Source organism: Symphalangus syndactylus, chromosome 12, assembly GCF_028878055.3.
Source record: "Symphalangus syndactylus isolate Jambi chromosome 12, NHGRI_mSymSyn1-v2.1_pri, whole genome shotgun sequence".
Lineage (NCBI taxonomy): Eukaryota > Metazoa > Chordata > Mammalia > Primates > Hylobatidae > Symphalangus > Symphalangus syndactylus.
Window position 1 is genome coordinate 65,609,119 of NC_072441.2, and position 20,974 is coordinate 65,630,092.

At 44.9% G+C, this 20,974-nt stretch overlaps 1 long non-coding RNA gene across 5 annotated transcripts in view; it reads left to right on the top strand.

Moving 5' to 3' along the window:
• Positions 1 to 20,394, top strand: part of LOC134734173 (uncharacterized) — a 59,009-nt gene extending 38,615 nt beyond the window's left edge. The window contains exons 3-4 of one of the 5 annotated variants that reach the window (XR_010117510.1): positions 6,991 to 7,705; positions 11,564 to 15,634. This is a non-coding gene — a long non-coding RNA (uncharacterized lncRNA). The other 4 variants (XR_010117507.1, XR_010117508.1, XR_010117505.1 and 1 more) reach the window with 4 other exon arrangements.
• The last annotated feature ends 580 nt before the right edge of the window (positions 20,395 to 20,974 follow it).

Here is a 20,974-nt window from a genome sequence, read left to right on the forward strand (position 1 = left end):
CTGTGCCTGGCCAGACTATTTTTATCTGAGTTTTTCTTCCAAGCCTCTGACATCCAGTCTGCAAGTTTTGATGCTAATGCTTTCTTGATCTTACAGGAAGGTGTCAATGGAAGGTTTTCAGGCAACACGTAGGATTCATATAACTTGCTTAAATGATACTTAAATGAACAAACTGAAAGGGCTATGAGTTTCAGTTTTCCAGTCATGCCACCAGGATTAACAATCAATCAAGTTTGGGCATGAATAGACAATGACGGCTGGGCGCGGTGGCTCATGCCTGTAATCCTAGCACTTTGGGTGGCTGAGGCGGGCGGATCACCTAAGGTCAGGAGTTCGAGACCAGCCTCAACATGGAGAAACCCCGTCTCTACTAAAAATACAAAATTAGCCGGGCATGGTGGTGCATGCCTGTAATCCCAGCTACTTGAGAGGCTGAGGCAAGAGAATTGCTTGAACCTGAGAGGCTGAGGTTGTGGTGAGCCGAGATCACACCATTGCACTCCAGCCTGGGCAACAAGAGTGAAACTCCGTCTCAAAAAAAAAAAAAAAAAGACAATGACAACTATAACACAACTGCTGAGCAGAAGAAACAACTGTAAAACATCAGTTTTAAGACACATCTTGGCCGGGCGCAGTGGCTCACATCTGTAATCCCAGCACTTTGGGAGGTCAAGGCAGGTGGATCACGAGGTCAGGAGTTCAAGACAAGCCTGGCCAACATGGTGAAACCTCGTCTCTACTAAAAATACAAAAATTAGCCAGGCGTCATGGCGGGCACCTGTAATCCCAGCTACTTGGGAGGCTGAGGCAGGAGAATTGCTTGAACCTGGGAGGCAGAGGTTGCAATGACCCTAGATCTCACCAGTGCACTCCAGCCTAGGCAACAGAGCAAGGCTCTCTCTCAAAAAAAAAAAAAAGACACATCTTGATTTCAGAGATATTACAATATAACTATATATTTCTTGGGACAGATAAAATGCAGTATTGTTATTTTATTAATACAAATAAAGGTATATAATAATAAGGCCCTCATAACCTCAGCTACACAGGAACTCACAGATCATTCTTTCTTTTCCATCTCATTCTTAGCACGCTAATCCAACCTTTGCAATCTTAAATCTAGGACAAAGCAATAGAAGGATTTAGGGTATGGAGAAAAGAGAACTCATTCTGGTGTCTAAAGACCTGGATCTGACTTTCAGCCTTGCAATACTTTTAGGAGGTGAAGTCACTACTCTGGGGGAAATATCTGATTCAGAAGGTTTTGGACGGGGGGGATTTAATGTATGCAAAAGCACTTTGTAAACCGTAAAATCTCTATACAAGAGGAAAAGAACTGGCTGCACTCCAGCCTGGGTGACAGAGAGTTCTGCCTCAAAAAAAAAAAAAAAAAAAAAAAAAGGAAGCGAACTAATATTTGTTGAGTACCAGGAACTGAGCTGGGTGTTTCGGCATTATCTTATTTGATCTGATGTAAATGGTAAGGCATATCATGTCTGGATAGTCACCTTGCTAGCTAATCCATTCTGTGGTGGGTTGTTTTTTTTTTTCTTCTTCCTGAAATAACCCTTTCATTGCCTTAAGCCTTAAAGCAGAAATCTTTTTTTTTTTTTTTTTTGAGACGGAGTCTCGCTCTGTCACCCAGGCTGGAGTGCTGTGGCGTGATCTCGGCTCACTGCAAGCTCTGCCTCCCGGGTTCACGCCATTCTCCTGCCTCAGCCTCCCGAGTAGCTGGGACTACAGGCGCCCAGCATCACGCCTGGCTAATTTTTTTGTATTTTTAGTATAGACGGGGTTTCATCGTGTTAACCAGGATGGTCTTGATCTCTTGACCTCATGATCCGCCCACCTCGGCCTCCCAAAGTGCTGGGATTACAGGCGCCCGGCAGAAATCTTCTTTAGTTACTGTTCCTATCACAAACAAGTTGATGACTATGAGCTCATCACAAAGCTGCAGCCTCTCACTCATTGTTGCCTTGTAGCAAGACACATGATGAAATAAGAGACCCTTAGGCCACCAGTGTGCTGTGTAGAATCTTCCCTGTGATTCTTCTGCCAGAACTAGCCCCTGGGACCTTGGCAGAAAATTTTTACTTATACTATGATAAAAATTCCAAAAATAGGCTGGGCGCGGTGGCTCACGCCGGTAATCTCAGTACTTTGGGAGGCTGAGGCAGGCAGATCCACTGGAGGTTAGGAGTTCAAGACCAGCCTGGGCAACATGGCGAAACCCTGTCTCTACTAAAAATACAAAAATGAGCTGGGTGTGGTGGCAGGCGCTTGTAATCCCAGCTACTCGGGAGGCTGAGGCAGGAGAATCACTTGAATCTGGGAGGCAGAGGCTGCAGTGAGCCAAGATCGTGCTATTGCACTCCAGCCTGGGTGACAGAGTGAAACTCCGTCTCAAAAAAAAAAAAAATTCCAAAAACAATCTAAGATGCATTGGACAATTTATACAGATTCAGGATTCAGGTGCACAAAAAGTTGACATCCAAAACCCATGGCCATAGAAACCAGAGATCCCAGTGACAAGATAATTTTGGGGTCTATAACTCTATTCAGAGGCAGAAAAGTTACTGGCGAGAAATTTAGTCCTAGGGAAGTATAAGTCAGGAACTCTTTTCCCATCCCCAAAGTCCTGCTTACCTTTGAGACTTTTCTTTTGAGACAAGGTCTCACCGAGTTTATTTATTATTGATTGATTGATTGATTGATTGATTGGTAGAAACAGGGTCTCACCTTATTACCCATTTTGGTCTCCAACTCCTGGCCTTAAGCAGTCCTCCCACCTCACCTCCCAAAAGTGCTGGGATTACAGGCATGAGCCATCAAGCAAGGCTGAGACTGACTCTTTGAACTAAAGACCTAGTCTCATGATCTTCCAGCTGGAAGAACTGAGTCATTGAAATGAAGTGAATCTTAATCTATAAGTTGGGGTTGTAGATCCTAGCTCAGAGACTAGACTGTGTATGAGGCACATTATTGCACCAGGCAAGTGAAATGCTATCTTGACCTATTAATAGGTGGTGGTAAGGTGGAGTGGTGGGGGAGGTGTTAAAGCAATAAACTTTATTATGTTTCAAATGACCTCAGGATGGGGGGAAATACCTACAAAAATTTGAGGAGTCCCAAGACCCATCTCATGGCTACCATCTTAGGACAGTAATGTAATGTTTAATTTCTAACTTAATGTAACATTCATATCATTCTCTGATTATTTTATGTACATCTACATTAACTTCTCACTAAGGTTTTAAGCTTGAGGACAGTAATCACATCTTACTTTAAAAAATATTCTGGGCCGGGCGCGGTGGCTCATGCCTGTAATCCCAGCTCTTTCGGAGGCTGAGGCGGGCTGATCACGAGGTCAGAAGATTGAGACTATCCTGGCTAACACGGTGAAACCTTGTCTCTACTAAAAATACAAAAAATTAGCTGGGGGTGGTGGTGGACTTCTGTAGTCCCAGATCCTCAGGAGGCTGAGGCAGGAGAATGGCATGAACCCGGGAGGTGGAGCTTACAGTGAGCCCAGATCGCGCCACTGCACTCCAGCCTGGGAGACAGAGCGAGACTCCATCTCAAAAAAGAAAAAAAATTCTGCAGGCTGGGCACAGTGGCTCACACCTGCAATCCCAGCACTTTGGGAGGCCAAGGCAGGTGGATCACCTAAAGTCAGGGGTTCGAGACCAGCCTGGCTAACATGGTGAAACCCCCATCTCTACTGAAAGTACAAAAATTAGCTGGGTGTGGTGTCATGCACCTGTAGTCCCAGCTACTTGGGAGGCCGAGGCAGGAGAATTGCTTGAACCCAGGAAGCAGAGGTTGCAGTGAGCCGAGATTATGCCACTGTACTCCAACCTGGGCAACAGAGTAAGACTCTGTCTCAAAAAAAAAAAAATCAGGCCGGGCGCGGTGGCTCAAGCCTGTAATCCCAGCACTTTGGGAGGCCGAGGCGGGCGGATCACGAGGTCAGGAGATCGAGACCATCCTGGCTAACACGGTGAAACCCCGTCTCTACTAAAAATACAAAAAATTAGCCGGGCGTGTTGGCGGGCGCCTGTAGTCCCAGCTACTCGGGAGGCTGAGGCAGGAGAATGGCGTGAACCCGGGAGCCGGAGCTTGCAGTGAGCCGAGATCGCGCCACTGCACTCCAGCCTGGGCAACAGAGCGAGACTCCGTCTCAAAAAAAAAAAAAAAAAAAAAAATCTGCATGTATAATACCTAGCATAATTCCTTGTAAAACCCAGAAAATTTTTTTTTTTATTTTTTATTTTTTGAAACAGAGTCTTTCTCTGTTGCCCAGGCTGGAGTGCAGTGGCATGATCTTGGCTCACTGCAACCTCTGCCTCCTGGCTTCAAGTGATTCTCCTGCCTTAGCCTCCTGAGTAACTGGGATTACAGGTGTGTGGCACCACGCCTGGCTAATTTTTGTTTTTTTTTTTTTTTTTTTTTTTTTTTTTTTTTTTTTTGAGACGGAGTCTCGCTCTGTCGCCCAGGCTGGAGTGCAGTGGCGCAATCTCGGCTCACTACAAGTTCCGCCTCCCGGGTTCACGCCATTCTCCTGCCTCAGCCTCTCCGAGTAGCTGGGACTACAGGCGCCCGCCACCACGCCCGGCTAATTTTTTTTGTATTTTTAGTAGAGACGGGGTTTCACCGTGGTCTCGATCTCCTGACCTCGTGATCCGCCCGCCTCAGCCTCCCAAAGTGCTGGGATTACAAGCGTGAGCCACCGCGCCCGGCTAATTTTTGTATTTTTAGTAGAGATAGGGTTTCACCATGTTGGCCAGGCTGGTCTCAAACTCCTGACCTCTTGATCTGCCCGCCTCGGCCTCCCAAAGTGCTGGGATTACAGGCGTGAACCACTGCACCCGGCCCAGAAAATTTATTAATATCACCTCTTCCTATTTGACTCTGGCAGAGATTATATCTCGCATGATCTCTATAAAGGTGAGGACCCAGATTAATTTTTGCCATCAACACGTGTTTTTCCAAGAACCCAGCCGTTCCAGAAAATCTATTTTATTTGCAGAACTATTGCAAAATCTGACACTTCACTTCACTGGAATGCCCTTGTAATTGCCAAATGTTGTCTTGCCTCACGGAAATTCTTGGCCAGACCTATGGATTGCCAGACCTTGTAGCTGTTTACCCTTGAAGTCCAATTCTCCTAAAACATCAAATCCAGTGACATTTCTTAATGACCTAATAAGAGTCAGCACTGAGCTAGTTGCCACTGAGGGTATGAAGACATGATTGCTGCCCTTAAGTAGTTAAGAGTTTATATGAAGATAAACATGAATATTTCAATAGCATATACAGACTTAAGTGATAATTTGGATAGAAGAGAAACAAAGGCATGACACAGGAAAAAAAAAAAAGCCTATAAAGACTCACTGGAGGGAGAGACATCGATTCTACCCCCTTGTTTTGTTGTTGTTGTGGTTTTGAGACAGTCTCACTCTGTTGCTCAGGGTGGAGTGCAGTGGCGTGATCTCGGCTCACTGCAAACTCCACCTCCCAGGTTCAATCGATTCTCCTGCCTCAGCCTCCCAACTACCTGGGATTACAGGCATCCGCCACCATGCCTGGGTAATTTTTGTATTTTTATTAGAGATGAGTTTTCACCATGTTGGTCAGGCTGGTCTTGAACTCCTGACCTCAAGTGACCCGGCCACCTCATCCTCCCAAAGTACTGGGATTACAGGGGTGAGCCACTGCGTCTGGCCATTTATCTCTTGACCTGAAATTACTCAATGGCACCATTGAGATTTCTGCCTTGAAAACGGTCCACCTCTTTTTTTTTTCTTTTTTGAGACAGTTTCGCCCTTGTTGCTCAGGCTAGAGTGCAATGATACAATCTCAACTCACTGCAACCTCCGCCTCCTGGATTCAAATGATTCTCCCGCCTCAGCCTCTTGAGTAGCTAGGACTATAGGCATGCGCCACCATGCCTAGCTAATTTTGTATTTTTAGTAGAGATGGGGTTTCTCCATATTGGTCAGGCTGGTCTCAAACTCCTGACCTCAGGTGATCTGGCCGCCTTGGGCTCCCAAAGTGCTGGAATTACAGGTGTGAGCCACCACGCCCAGCTCACTCCACCTCTCTTTACTGCTAATTTTATGTATTGGAACCTGTACTCTATCCATTTTGTTTTTAAATTTTCTAGACCTGGAAAGCATGGACTGGTACCAGGTCACAAAGGTGCTATTTGTGTTGTCACAACTTATTCTCTTCCTCTAAGATGTTGGGACAGAATATGTGGGATTTCTACTCATCTTCATCTTTCTACCTGGAATATGATCTTCACGAGACAGACTTTTCTTCTGAGATGAAGAAACTTTGTCAAAAGCGGTCTAATTCAGTCTGGTCAACATGGTGAAACCCTGTCTCTACTAAAAAATAATATATGAAAAAATTAGCTGGGCGTGGTGGCATGCGCCTGTAATCCCAGCTACTGGGGAGGCTGAAGCAGGAGAATCACTTGAACCCGGGAGGCGGAGATTGCAGAGAGCTGAGATCATGCCACTGCACTCCAGCCTGGACAACAGAGTGAGACTGTCTCAAAAAAAAAAAAAAAAAGACAGTCCAATAGCCACTGTCTCCTATTTCTTCACCTCATATTCCCTGCTCCCTTCTTAACCTTTCTGCTTTGGCGACTTTATCTTTTTCCCTATGAGAATGAATGTCACTCCACTCCAAGTCTTCAATCAATGTGTTCTAAAAGGAGAGAAAGCCTAAGAGTATGAGTCAACTTTATTCCTGGTACTGAACTTTGTTTGTTCTCATGTTAGTTGCCCTAAGGAACAGGGAAGAGAAGCAAAAGGGAAGTGATTAACAGGTCAACCTATTTGACTAATTTAAGAGATCAATTTAAAAGAAAATGATAACATACCAAACTCCTCTTATATGCACATAAGGCATTACTAAGTATTTATTTTATGGTGCTTGACATGTTACAATTGACTTTTTTTCTTCTTTTTTTTGAGACAGAGTCTTACTGTGTCGCCCAGGCTGGAGTAGAGTGGCGCGATCTCAGCTCACTGCAGCTACCGCCTCCCGGGTTCAAGCGATTCTTGTACCTCAGCCTCCTGAGTAGTTAGGACTACAGGCGACCGCCACAACGCCCGGCTAATTTTTGTTGTATTTTTAGTAGAGATAGGGTTTCGCCATGTTGCCCAGGCTGGTCTTGAACTCCTGACCTCAAGTGATCTGCCCACCTCGGCCTCCCAAAGCATTGGGATTACAGGTGTGAGCCACCGTGCCTGGCCACAATTGCCTTTTTTAACCTTGATGTTGGCTTTTTTTTTTTTTTTTTGAGATGGAGTCTTACTCTGTTGCCTGGGCTGGAATGCAGTGGTGCAATCTTGGCTCACTGCAACCTCGCCTCCTGGGTTTAAATGATTCTCCTACCTCAGCCCTCCAGAGTAGCTGGGATTACAGGGGCCCACCACCACACCTGACTAACTTTTTTTGTATTTTTAATAGAGACGGGGTTTCACCATGTTGCCCAGGCTGGTCTTGAACTCCTAGCCTCAAGTGATCTGCCCGCCTCAGCCTTCCAAAGTGCTGGGAGTACAGGCATGAGCCACCGCGCTGGGCCAGATGTTGGTTTCTTAAGCAAAAACAGAATCAGGATATCCCAGGAAGTCAACAGACATCTACCTGGTGGCCTCCTAGATGAAAATGCTCTCCTTCAACTTACCAGGTGTGAGCATTATAACTGTGACCTGTCCTTTTTTTTTTTTTTTTTTTTTTTTTTGAGACAGAGTCTCGCTCTGCCACCCAGACTGGAGTGCAGTGGCGTGATCTCGACTCACTGCAAGCTCTGCCTCACGGGTTCACACCATTCTCCTGCCTCAGCCTCTTGAGTAACTGGGACTACAGGCACCTGCCACCAAGCCCGGCTCATTTTTTGTATTTTTAGTACAGATGGGGTTTCACCGTGTTAGCCAGGATGGTCTCGATCTCCTGACCTCGTAATCCACCTCGGCCTCCCAAAGTGCTGGAATTACAGGCGTGAGCCACCGCGCCCAGCCGTGACCTGTCCTTCTATCTGGACTTTATATTATAATGATTTATGTCTGCACCTATGTCTCCATTAGAATGTAACCTCCTGGAGAAGAGAATTCATTTTCTTGTTCATCTTTATTTCCATCTACATCATCAAGTGTTTCATGTACACGCCAATGTTCAAAAACATTTTTTTAATCAATCAATCAAACTTTGCTAAAGTGGTAGCTTGTCACTATTGCCGGGATTTGTTGAAGTCTGCCACTCTGCATGCCAGCTAAGAATAATAACAACAATAGCAGTTAACCTGTGAAAACCGTGAACAGCAACTCCCCTGAGAGCCAATGACAACTAGAGATATGGCAAGGAGTCATGTTGGAAGAATGCTCAGCCAGACCCTTGCTCAAACAGACCCAGAAAACGGCTCTGTGGAATTACATCCAGAATGGAGCCTATGGAGAACACCCATATTCAACAACAGTGGCTGACTTTCAGCACGCAGCAGACAGCCTCTGAGAGACTTTGTTCTGTGTCTCACCCTCCTCTTATGCAGTGAGGAAAGGGAGACTCTCTAGGCCAGGCAGTAACCCTGAGAGGTTCCCTGACAGAGGATTGCTGAGAGACTGAGCAGATGCAATTGGAATGCCTCTGTTCTTCCCTCACTGCCTATTTTGGCCATCTCCCTGCTTTTAGACTTTGCAGTGGAGGGGCCAGAGGCTTGAGCCAAGCCAAAGATACAGGAGAAGGATCTGGAATCCACCTCAGTGGGTAGGGCCAATTAAGACAAGAGGGGTGTACACAGAGGGAAATGTTCAGAAAACAAACCTCTTGCAAGAATCTGGAGGTATAACAGGGCCAAGTCTTCATACTGAGTTGGTGGGGACTTCACTTTAATATGTGAATGTTGGAAAGAGGTGGAATATGGAAAGAAATCACAATACATTGATCACCAGCTTCTACCAGAGGGATCTTGTCTCTTATTGCTGCTGTCAGTACTTTGGGGCCTCATGAGTGAGCTTGGCTGTCTAGAACCCTAGTTGGCCTTCAGTGAAGAAAATCAGTAACTGTAGTTTGACTGCCCTGATCTGCCCTACCCCTCTCTCCTAGCATCATCTAGAGAACACTCTAGGAAGAGGCTGTGGGTATAATTGACTGTACCCAGTGTTCTGTGTCCATGTACCAGGAGCTCTGGGTCTACCTGAGATTCTCTCCATGTGGCTGAAAAGAGCTGGAAAGAGTTGGCCTTGATAGGCAGGGGCTTCAGTTCTCATTATGTTTTCCCAATGTGGCAGCTCCATAATGCTGGAAAAACTCTGTTCCCCCAGGACCCTCTTCCTCTTCCCTGTACCGTGAAGATGCAGAAGGAGAGGAGTTTGTCCATACTATTCTTTCTCCGTGATCTGCTGTGCAAGGTGTCATGTAGCACATGCAGGCAGTGAGCATTCTTTCCTTCACTTTAAGCTCGGCAGTTACCCGGGGTCCAAAGGTTCTGAGGGCAACTGTCCTCCTTTAAGTCTTGGCTGCTCTACCTAGTAGAACTTCTACCTTTATCTTTCACAAGTTTTTATCATCAGGAAACTCCCAAGCATTCTGGAAGCTCTGCATGCGAGTAAGAACCACTGCTGTTGCTGTTGCTGTAGCTGCCTGAATCTATGGCAAAAAGCCAGGAAAAAAAAATTGCTTCACACCATGTGCACCGACTCCCCTGGAGCTGGCACTACCAGGGTGTCTGCAGAGCTATGTAAATCTTTCTCCAAGCAGTCTGTCTCTTTGGTAGCTACAGAAACAGTGTTTGTTATCCTTTAGTTTTCGGTAGACAGGCAAAAATCTGATGGCGACAGTCTCTGTTTCTGAAGTTGGAGAGCCAACCAGCAAAACCTTCAGAAAGAAGGCAGCTTCTACCAGAGGGATCTTTTCTCTTATTGCTGCTGTCAATACTTTGGAGCCTCAGTGAGAGGACTCCCTATGAAACCATGGAATTAAAGTTGCCCTTTCAGATTTTAACCTTAAGATCAATGCACAGTGGGTCAAAGTATAGTTATTCAGTCTTAGTAAAGAGGTAAAATGGCTCCCTGGTAGGCAAGATTATGCTATAATCTTAAAATAGGCTCACACCTGTAATCCCAGGACTTTGGGAGGCTGAGGTGGGCAGATCACCTGAGGTTGGGAGTTCTAGACTAGCCCAGGTAACACAGTGAAACCCCGTCTCTACTAAAAATTCAAAATTAGCTGGGCATGGTGGTGCATGCCTGTTATTCCAGCTACTCGGGAGGCTGAGGCAGAAGAATCGCTTGAACCCGGGAGGCAGAGGGTGCGGTGAGCCAAGATCGCGCCATTGCACTCCAGCCTGGGCAACAACAGCAAAACTCCGTCTCAAAAAAAAAAAAAAATAGTTTAGGAAGACAGAGTGTCTCAGAGGCAAATGCTGTTGGTGTTTATCCAAGTGTTTGTAGGTAAGAGGTTTCACTAGCCTGTTCCATTCTGGAAGTGGCTGCTTTGGAGCTGAATGGGTTTGAATTTATCATGGCCTGTAAATATTTATTAAATAGGCCGGGCACGGTGGCTCATGCCTGTAATCCCAGGATTTTGGAAGCCAAGGTGGGCGGATCACTTGAGGTCAGGAGTTCAAGACCAGCCTAGCCAACACAGTGAAACCCCATCTCTACCAAAAGAAAAAAACACAAAAATTAGCTGGGTGTGGTGGTGTGCACCTGTAGTCCCATCTATTTGGGAGGCTGAGGCAGGAGAATTGCTTGAACCCTGGAGGTGGAGGCTGCAGTGAGCCAAGATTGCACCAGTGCACTCTAGCCTGGGTGACACAGTGAGACCCTGTCTCAAAAAAAAAAAAAGAAAAGTTTATTAAATAAAACAGATGCCCTTATTTACTCTGTAAGCAACCTACTCTTACCATCTGACTTCCCAAGTGCTGCTCACAGGACACGAATGTTTTGACCCTTGGCCATTATATTTTTCTATTTCTATTCAAAATTTTATGAATAAACTGGTATTCTCGTTTTGAATACCAGCCTCTGGAAGCTTGAGTCTGCTTTGGGAGATAAATCCATAATCTGTGTGTTAGCCGATTGGATTTCTAAGCCTATATGGCTGTGGACCAGAACCTCACCCTGGTGAATCACCAAGGTAAGACCATGCTGCAGAGGAACTTTTGGGGTCCATAAAAACTCCCTGACTGGTTGATTGTCTGTATCTTTCCTACTGAGACTTCTAAAGTTATCAGGCCTAGTGAAGATTATATCTGTGTTCAAGGAATAGCAGGATAAAATTATGTTCGGGATTTTGGTTTGGAGTTAGAGAGACTTAGTGTACATCCTTCCATTTTTACCTGAAACAAATTGTCCAATATTTCTGTGTCTTAATCTTCTCATCTGTGAATTGAAGATAACAAGGATGTCTCCTTCTTAGAATCATTAGAGAAAAAATGAAACAGCATGTTAAGTACTTCATGTAGTGCCTAACATAAATAGATGCTCAATAACCACTAATTTCTCCATGAATAGAAAAACTCAAACTGTTTTTTCCTCTTCTCTTACAGAACAACCAACACAGAAGAGTTCTGTGACCAATTTGTGGGGGGTTTTCCCCACAAACCCAGCAGGCAAGTGATTCTGTAACAGACACCAGCTGAATGTGGATGTCCTGTAATTTAATTCAATTCTGACACTACCTGGAGATACCCTCAGATACCACAGTTGAGGACTGCCTTTCAGATTTAAACCTCAGTTCCTAAGACTGCCCCCCAACTTCTGAGGCCAATTGCAAGTTACAGGTTGTTTTACCTGTGCTTCCGACTGATCAGCTATAAATCAGAGACTCCATGACCCCCTCCTTGAATTCGATTAATTTACTAGAACAGCTCACAGAACTCAGGGAAACATTTACATATGCTTACTGGTTTATTATAAAGGATATTATAGTCTGGGCGCTGTGGCTGAAGCCTATAATCCCAGCACTTCGGGAGGCTGGGGCAGGTGGATCGCTGGAGGTCAGCAGTTCGAGACCAGCCTGGCCAACATGGTGAAACCCCATCTCTACTAAAAATACAAAAATTAGGCTTGGTGGCTCATGCCTGTAGTCCCAGCTACTTGGGAGACTGAGGCAGGAGAATCACTTGAACCCAGGAGGCAGAGGTTGCAGTGAGCTGAGATTGTGCCACTGTACTTCAGCCTGGGCGACAGAGTGAGACTCTTGTCTAAAAAAAAAAAAAAAAAGGATATTACAAAGGATACAGATGAAGAGATGAAGAGATGCATAGGACGAGGTACAGGAAAGGACACGGAACTTGCATGCCCTCCGTAGGCTTGCCACCCTCTGGGAACCTTCATGTGTTCAGCTATCTAGAAGTTCTACAAACTCAGTTCTTTGGGGGTTTTATGGAAACTCCATTATGCAAGCATGATTGATTACACCTTTGGCCATGGTGAGCAACTTAACTTTCAGCCCCTCTTCCCTCCCTGGAAGCTGGGGGCTGGGGCTTAAAGTCCCACCCCTCTAATTATGCCTTGATCTTTCTGATGACCAGCCCCTCGCCACCAGTCATCTCACTAGCATACAAAACCCATCACTTTGGAAACTGTAAGGCTTTTTTAGAAGTTGTAGGTCAAGAAATGGGGTTGAAAACCAAATATATTTATTATAATATCACACTCCTTTTTTATAGCTCTCACTAGATGTCAGGTATTGTGCTAAGCACTGATAAACTTGCCCAAAGTCAAACACTTGGCAAGTGGTAGAACCAGGAGTTGAACCAGGCCAAAGCTTATGTATTTGACGAGTGGGCTAAACTGTCTCTGATGGGTTAACAAATACAGCGAAACTTGCAGTTCCAAAGTGTTTTGTGCCTTTTAAATGAATAGATTTGGAAGAATATATATTTATTCCTAAGTTTACTTGAAGCTTTTCTTTTGGAATTACCTGAGAAATCCTTGATATATTTTTTGAACATCCTTAACAAGAGCAAATTTTTGTTCTTTAAGATTTGATCTTCTTAATAACCAAAACTTGCTTAGTGACAAGCACAGTAAATAAGGTGGAAAGTCACAATAGATATTTTAGTCCATTTTTTGTTGCTATAACTGAATATCTGAGACTTGAGAATTCATGAAGGACAGAGGTTTATTTTTTACAGTCTGGAGGCTGAGCAATCCAAGAGCATGGTGCCAACATTCAGTGAGGCATCTTGGCATCATAGCATGGCGGAGGGCGTCAATCACATGGTGAGAGGGCAAGAGCATGCATGTCAGCTCAGGCCTCTTTTCCTCTTCTTCTTTTTCTTTTTTTCTTTTTTTTTTTTTTTATCTTTTTGAGACAGTGTCTCACTCTGTCGCCCAGGCTGGAGTGCAGTGGCACGATCTTAGCTCATTGTAACCTCCACCTCCCGGGTTCAAGCAATTCTCCTGCCTCAGCCTCCCGAGTAGCTGGGATTACAGGCATGCACCACCACGCCCGGCTAATTTTGTTTTTTTTTTTTTTTTTTTGAGACGGAGTCTCGCTCTGTGGCCAGCCTGGAGTGCAGTGGCACGATCTCAGCTCACCCGCAACCTCTGCCTCCTGGGTTCAAGCGATTCTCCTGCTTCAGCCTTCCGAGTAGCTGGGATTACAGGCATGCGCCACAGTGCCTGGCTAATTTTGTATTTTTAGTAGAGATGGGGTTTCTCCATGTTAGGCTGATCTTGAACTCCTGATCTCAAGTGATCCGCCCGCCTCGGCCTCCCAAAGTGCTGGGATTACTGGCGTGAGCCACTGTGCCCGGCCATTTTTTGGTATTTTTAGTAGAGATGGGGTTTCACCATACTGGCCAGGCTGGTCTGGAACTCCTGACCTTATTCTTTTTTTTTTTTTTTTTTTTTGAGACAAAGTCTTGCTCTGTCGCCCAGGCCGGAGTGCAGTGGCGCGATCTCGGCTCACTGCAAACTCCGCCTGCCGGGTTCACGCCATTTTCCTGCCTCAGCCTCCCGAGTAGCTGGGACCACAGGCACCCGCCAACACGCCCGGCTAATTTTTTTGTATTTTTTAGTAGAGACGGGGTTTCACCATGTTAGCCAGGATGGATCTCCTGACCTCGCGATCCACCTGCCTCAGCCTCCCAAAGTGCTGGGATTACAGACGTGAGCCACCGCGCCCGGCCTGGAACTCCTGCCTTTATAATCCGCCTGCCTTGCCTCCCAAAGTGCTGAGATTACAGGCGTGAGCCACCACGCCTGGCCCTCTTCGTCTTCTTTTAAAGCCACCCACCAGTCATATCATGGAGGCCCCACCCTGATGACTTACCTATTATCTAATCCTGATTACATCCCAAAGGCCCCACTTCTAATCAACATATGCATTGGGGATTAAAGTTTGCAATACATAAAATTTGGGAGACACATTCAAATCATAGCAATAGGAAATACCATCTTTGGTGGAAAAACATGTGGCTTAGAAAGCAAGTCTATGGTTTTAATGGAAGTAGCAAAATACTTTATCATCACAAAGCAGTATCTATTGTTGCTGACTTTACTTTCCCATCACATTAGCCTTGTATTAGATGAAGTAAAGAAATATGAGTTTTTCTTAGTAAGTTAGGTTAACCAGAAATGCATTAAATTGTTGTAAGTAAAAATTAATTAATGGATTAATATAAACATAAAGAAAAGTTTCCAATTTGTCCTTTTAATAATTCTGTAACTGACATGAATGAAGTCCTAGAAAGTGTGTTCGTCAAACCTAGGAATCAAAGTTGGGAATAGGTGATTTTAAAAAAACAGAGAGAGTTTGAAAACTAAGTTTAACAAAGTTAAATGTAAGATCCTGCACTTCAAACTAAGAAAAAATAACTGCACAAGTACAAGATAAGGAATATAGCCTAACAGAAGTACATGAGAAAAATGCTTCTAAGTTTTAGTAGATAAGAACTTAATCGACATAAATGACTTCCAAGAAAAATATTAAGATATTAGGCTGAATTAAAGGAAGCATAGACTCTAGAACAAAAGAGGGGACGCATCCACTCTACTCTGCTGGTTATTTCTAGAAACTACAATTTAAGAGGAATATGGTCAAATAAAAATGTATTCAGAAGAGAGTAATCACAATTATAAAAGAATATGAGAAATGTTGAATAGGGAGAAGATGTGTTGCTTGAAGATTAAAAAAAAAAATACTGCTGGTAGGGATGGCATTGGCAGGGCACTGTGGCTTCACATGGTTAATCCCAGTACTTTGGGAGGCCAAGGTAGGAGGATCCCTTGAAACCAGCCTGAGCAACATAGCAAGACCTCGTCTCTACGTCTCTACATTTTTTTTTAAGTTTCTTTAAATTGGGTGACGTGATAGATTTCTTTTTTTTTTTGAGATGGAGTCTCACTCTGTCACCCAGGCTGGAGTGCAGTGGCAGGATCTCTGCTCACTGAAACCTCCGCCTCCTGGGTTCAAGCAATTCTCTGCCTCAGCCTCCCGAGTAGCTGGGAGTACAGGCACCCGCCACCACGCCCAGCTAATTTTTGTATTTTTCGTAGAGACGGGGTTTCACCATCTTGGCCAGGCTGGTCTTGAACTCCTGACCTCGTAATCCACCCGCCTTGGTCTCCCAAAGTGTTGGGATTAATTATCTGGGCTAAATAGCTGCAGTCTTTTTTTTTTTTTTTTTTTTTTTTTTTTGAGACAGAGTCTCGCTCTGTCGCCCAGGCTAGAGTGCAGTGGCGCGATCTCGGCTCACTGCAAGCTCCGCCTCCCGGGTTCACGCCATTCTCCTGCCTCAGCCTCTCCGAGTAGCTGGGACTACAGGCGCCCGCCACCGCGCCCGGCTAATTTTTTGTATTTTTAGTAGAGACGGGGTTTCACCGTGGTCTCGATCTCCTGACCTCGTGATCCGCCCGCCTCGGCCTCCCAAAGTGCTGGGATTACAAGCGTGAGCCACCGCGCCCGGCCATAGCTGCAGTCTTGACTCGAACAGAGGGATTTCCTGGTGTGTGGGTCTTATTCCAGTTTTAGCACTGGGAATGTCCCAGCAAACTGAAAAGAGTTGATTACCTCTGAGCTGAGGGAATTTTAAATAAAATGGGCCCATTAAGACATGATTGAGACAAAAATAAAAGATATGCAGAGAGTCAAACCTTCTTTGTTTTTTGTTTGTTTGTTTGTTTTTGAGACAGAGTCTTGCTCTGTTGCCCAGGCGGGAGTGCAATGGCGTAATCTCCGCTCACTGCAGTCTCTGCCTCTCAGGTTCAAGTGATTCTCCTGCCTCAGCCCCTGGAGTAGCTGGGATTACAGGCATGCTATCATGCCCAACTAATTTTTGTATTTTAGTAGGGACGGGGTTTCACCATGCTAGCCAGGATGGTCTGGATCTCCTGACCTCGTGATCCGCCCATCTCAGCCTCCCAAAGTGCTGAGATTACAGGTGTGAGCCACCGCACTCTGCCTGTCAAACCTTCTTTGAACCAACATATGAATAAATGAAGGCATTAACTTTTCTCTCCCATGTGAGTAAAATTTGTAGATATTTGAAGCTTACTCTTCAAATGCCAACAAATGTATACATACTAGATTTAAAATGTCCTGAGACACATTAAGTATAGTTCCCTATGCTGTTTATCAAAGAATATAAAAAATAGATTTGCCTTTTTTGTTTGTTTTTTGAGATGGAGTTTCACTCTTGTTGCCCAGGCTGGAGTGCAATGGTGTGATTTCGGCTCATCGCAACCTCCGCCTCCTGGATTCAAGCGACTCTCCTGCCTCAGCCTCCTGAGTAGCTGGGATTACAGGCATGCGCCATCACTCCCGTCTAATTTTGTATTTTTAGTAGAGACAGGGTGGTTTCTACATATTGGTCAGGCTGGTCTCAAACTTCTGACCTCTGACCTCAGGCGATCCGCCTTCCTCAGCATCCCAAAGTGCAGGGAGTATAGGCGTGAGCCGCCGCACCTGGCCTTTTTTTTGGGACAGAGTCCCCATTAAAGTCATTCTCTTAAATCCATAGTACTCCCCTAAGGTGTTCCGTTAGAGAGAGTAAATACTTCAGAAAAACAGATAAAGTCAAGAATACTGGCATCATTCACATGTCTATTTGAAAGTTGTGGATTTTTTAAAAATCTCGCCAGTCCAAAGTAAACCTATTTGAAAATGACCACTGAGAGTTGGCCTCCTGTCTAAAGGTTTAGCTGTAAGTAAACAATCTAAAAAAAAAAAAAAAATTAAAGACCTTGTTTTTGTTTTTGATCACACTGTTCAAAGAAAGTCTTTTGTGGGTGAAAGTTCACTAGGCTGAAATAATAGAAACATTGGAGAGTGGAATATGACCTTTACCCTTAAAGCAGGGGGCCTTAGTTTATTTTTGCTAGCCTCCTTCATGGGAGAACGTGGACACTGCTTATCTCACTTCTCAGAATATTTTGCAAGTTGATATTTGATATGAGGAGAACCAATTGAAGAGAATATGTTAAGCAGTTGGGCATCTATCTAGGTCTAGGAAAACTGGGAAAAAATTTCAGGAGGGCTGGTCTTCACTTAGCAAATAACCTCCTAAATCATCTATAGTGATTAAAAAGCAAAAGGAAGCTGGGTGCGGTGGCTCATGCCTGTAATCCCAGCATTTTGGGTGGCCGAGGCGGGTAGGTCACGAGGTCAGGAGATCGAGACCATCCTGGCTAACACAGTGAAACCCCATCTCTACTAAAAATACAAAAAATTAGCTGGGTGTGGTGGCACATGCTTGTAATCCCAGCTATTTGGGAGGCTGAGGCAGGAGAATCACTTGAACCCAGAGGTGGAGGTTGCAATGAGCTGAGCTGAGATCATGCCACTGCACTCCAGCCTGGGCAGCAGAGCGAGACTCCGTCTCAAAAAAAAAAAAAAAAGAAACCACCCAGAACTGAAAAAGAGAATATAGCTATTCTGACCCATTCCCTGATTTAAACCTTACTTTTGAAACTTTACTCAAGAGATAGCAACATAAACTTAATCCTTCCTTAATGAGCCTCTAAATTAAGGGAGGTCAAAATTACAATTTCAAGAGTGTAAAGGTAATTATTAATACGTGCCCATGAGTTTGCCTATGTGTTTTGGTTGGGGCAATGATATGTCCTAAATTATCTGGAAAGGTCCAGATTTCATATTTTATCTCATAAGTCCTTTATTCCACAGATCATGAAGTTCAAAAATTTTTCAATTGGAAACTATGATTATTTTCGTTATAGTCTCATACGCTCTATTAACAGTAATGATAAGCATGGCTGGGCGTGAAGGCTCACACCTGCAATCTCAGCACTTTGGGAGGCCGAGGAGGGTGGATCACCTGAGGTCAGGAGTTCGAGACCAGCCTGGCCAACATGGTGAAACCCCCGTCTCTACTAAAAATACAAAAATCAGCTGGGTGTGGTGTCATGTGCCTGTAATCCCAGCTACTTGGGAGGCTGAGGCAGGAGAACGGCTTGAACCCCGGAGGCAGAGGTTGTAGTGAGCTGACATCCTGCCACTGCACTCCAGCCTGGGTGACAGAGCAAGACTCCATCTCAAAAAAAAATAATAATAATAATGATAAACAAAGCTGTTGTAGGCTAAGGAAAGGCTGTTGAAGAGCAAATAGTCATCTTCCATCCCCTTATAACAGTTTTTGAAATTATTTTTTATTATTATTATTTTTTGAGACGGAGTCTCCCTCTGTCGCCCAAGCTGGAGTGCAGTGGCGATCTCGGCTCACTGCAAGCTCTGCCTCCTGGGTTCACACCATTCTCCTGCCTCAGGCTCCCGAGTAGCTGGGACTACAGGCGCCCGCCACCACATCCGGCTAATTTTTTGTATTTTTAGTAGAGACGGGGTTACACTGTGTTAGCCAGGATGGTGTTGTTCTCCTAACCTCATGATCCGCCCGTCTCGGCCTCCCAAAGTGCTGGGATTACAGGAGTGAGCCACCGCGCCCAGCCCCCTTATAACATTTTACCAATGTAGTAACAGTCATATCCCCTATGTGGTTTTAATGCACACTAAAAGAATAGGGGGCCGGGCACAGTGGCTCATGCCTGTAATCTCAACACTTTGGAAGGACAAGGCGGGCGGATTACGAGGTCAGGAGTTCCAGACCAGCCTGGGCAACATGGTGAAACCCCATTTCTACTAAAAATACAAGAATTAGCTGGGTGTGGTGGCGCACGCCTGTAATAGCAGCTACTTGGGAGGCTGAGGCAGGAGAATCGCTTGAACCTGGGAGGCGGAGGTTGCAGTGAGCTGAGATCGTGCCACTGCACTCCAGCCTGGTCGAGAGAGTGAGACTTTGTCTCAAAAAAAAAAGAAAAAAGAATACCACTTAGCATGACTACTGCTAGAATTAGCCTCTCTCCTTACTCTAGTGTAGGTGGAGGGTTATTGGTTTATGTCCCTTCAGAGTTATCACCCTAGTAATTGGAAACTGCACACTGTTCCTGGGTGCTTCAAATGCTCTCCCCCAACCATCTGCTCCATCATGGGTCCCCACTCACTTAATTGCAGATCATTGCCCCAAACTCCTGGACACACTTTCTTTGTAGGATATTATTCCCTGTGATGGGTGTAGCAAAAGAGTAAATGTGAGGCAAGGCACATTTTTCTTTAATTCTTTATCCCCTTATTCTCCACACCTTCACTACATAAGACAGTATAAGTCTATTAGACTTAGTGAATGGTTGAAGTAACGTAAGGAAATAATATTTTAGGAAGAGGGAAAAATTAAACATAACACAATCTGCTCTGGTTGTGCAATTATAGTGCATTTGATAGGTAGGAGCTCTATTTAAGCTGTCTTCCTAGAAGTCCCATCAATACTTTCACTTAATCTCATTCATTAGGAACTTAGACTCATGGCCACACAGACTCACTGCTTTAAGAATAAAGTCTATATTCCACTCTCAAATTTCTCATGTCACTATGGTTTTAGCTTAATGAACTTTTACCACAAAGGCTCTACAAGGGAGGCGAGCAAAATGAGTCCCTTGCCCTGCAACTACCACCATAATAGGAAGTCAGGTGTTGGGAAACAAAATGAGATTAGTCATACTAATTGATCAAGTTATGGATTTTTTGTACATCCAAGTTTTAGTGTATCAATGGTGATCTTGCTAAATGACCTTTCTGATTGTCCCAGGAAAGCTAACAATATATTACTTCCTTCCCAGGGGGGTGCCTTGTGGAAAACCTAATTTATAATCTTTTTACCCTACCCACAGGTCTGACAGTCCTGCCATTTCCTAACTTCTGCTGTGTGGTCATCCACCTGCCTTTGGGAACCTCCAGTCATTATCCACAGAGTTGGTCTCATCCTGGGAATTCTCTCTTGCCTCTCCCAGTGGTTCATTCTCCAAGTCTGAGTTATTTGGTCAAAAAAAAAACCCAAATGCTTCAGACAACTCTCGCAAACTTGTCATAGCTTTTGGTGTTCCAGGCCACAGAAGAGCCCAGGTGGGTACATAGGCCCTCTAAGTGTTTGTTTCCTCACCACTGTGAGTGACAAATATGCTTCTTTTTTTTTTTTTTTTTTTTCTTTTTGAGACGGAGTCTTGCTCTGTCGCCCAGGCTGGAGTGCAGTGGCACGATCTCGGCTCACTGCAAGCTCCGCCTCCCGGGTTCACGCCATTCTCCTGCCTCAGCCTCCCGAGTAGCTGGGACTACAGGCGCCCGCCAACATGCCCGGCTAATTTTTTTTTGTATTTTTAGTAGAGACGGGGTTTCACCGTGTTAGCCAGGATGGTCTCGATCTCCTGACATCGTGATCTGCCCGCCTCGGCCTCCCAAAGTGCTGGGATTACAAGCGTGAGCCACCGCGCCCGGCCCAAATGTGCTTCTTTATCCTTAAAATTGTCCAGCCAGTAACTGTTGGAACACGCTGACCTAGATCCCCACATGCAAACACACCTTTCAAGGGCAAATGTTAATTCACAAAGACAATTGTAAAATCTAAACTAAAGTTCACAAATGAGAGCTGCCTTTGAAGTGAATT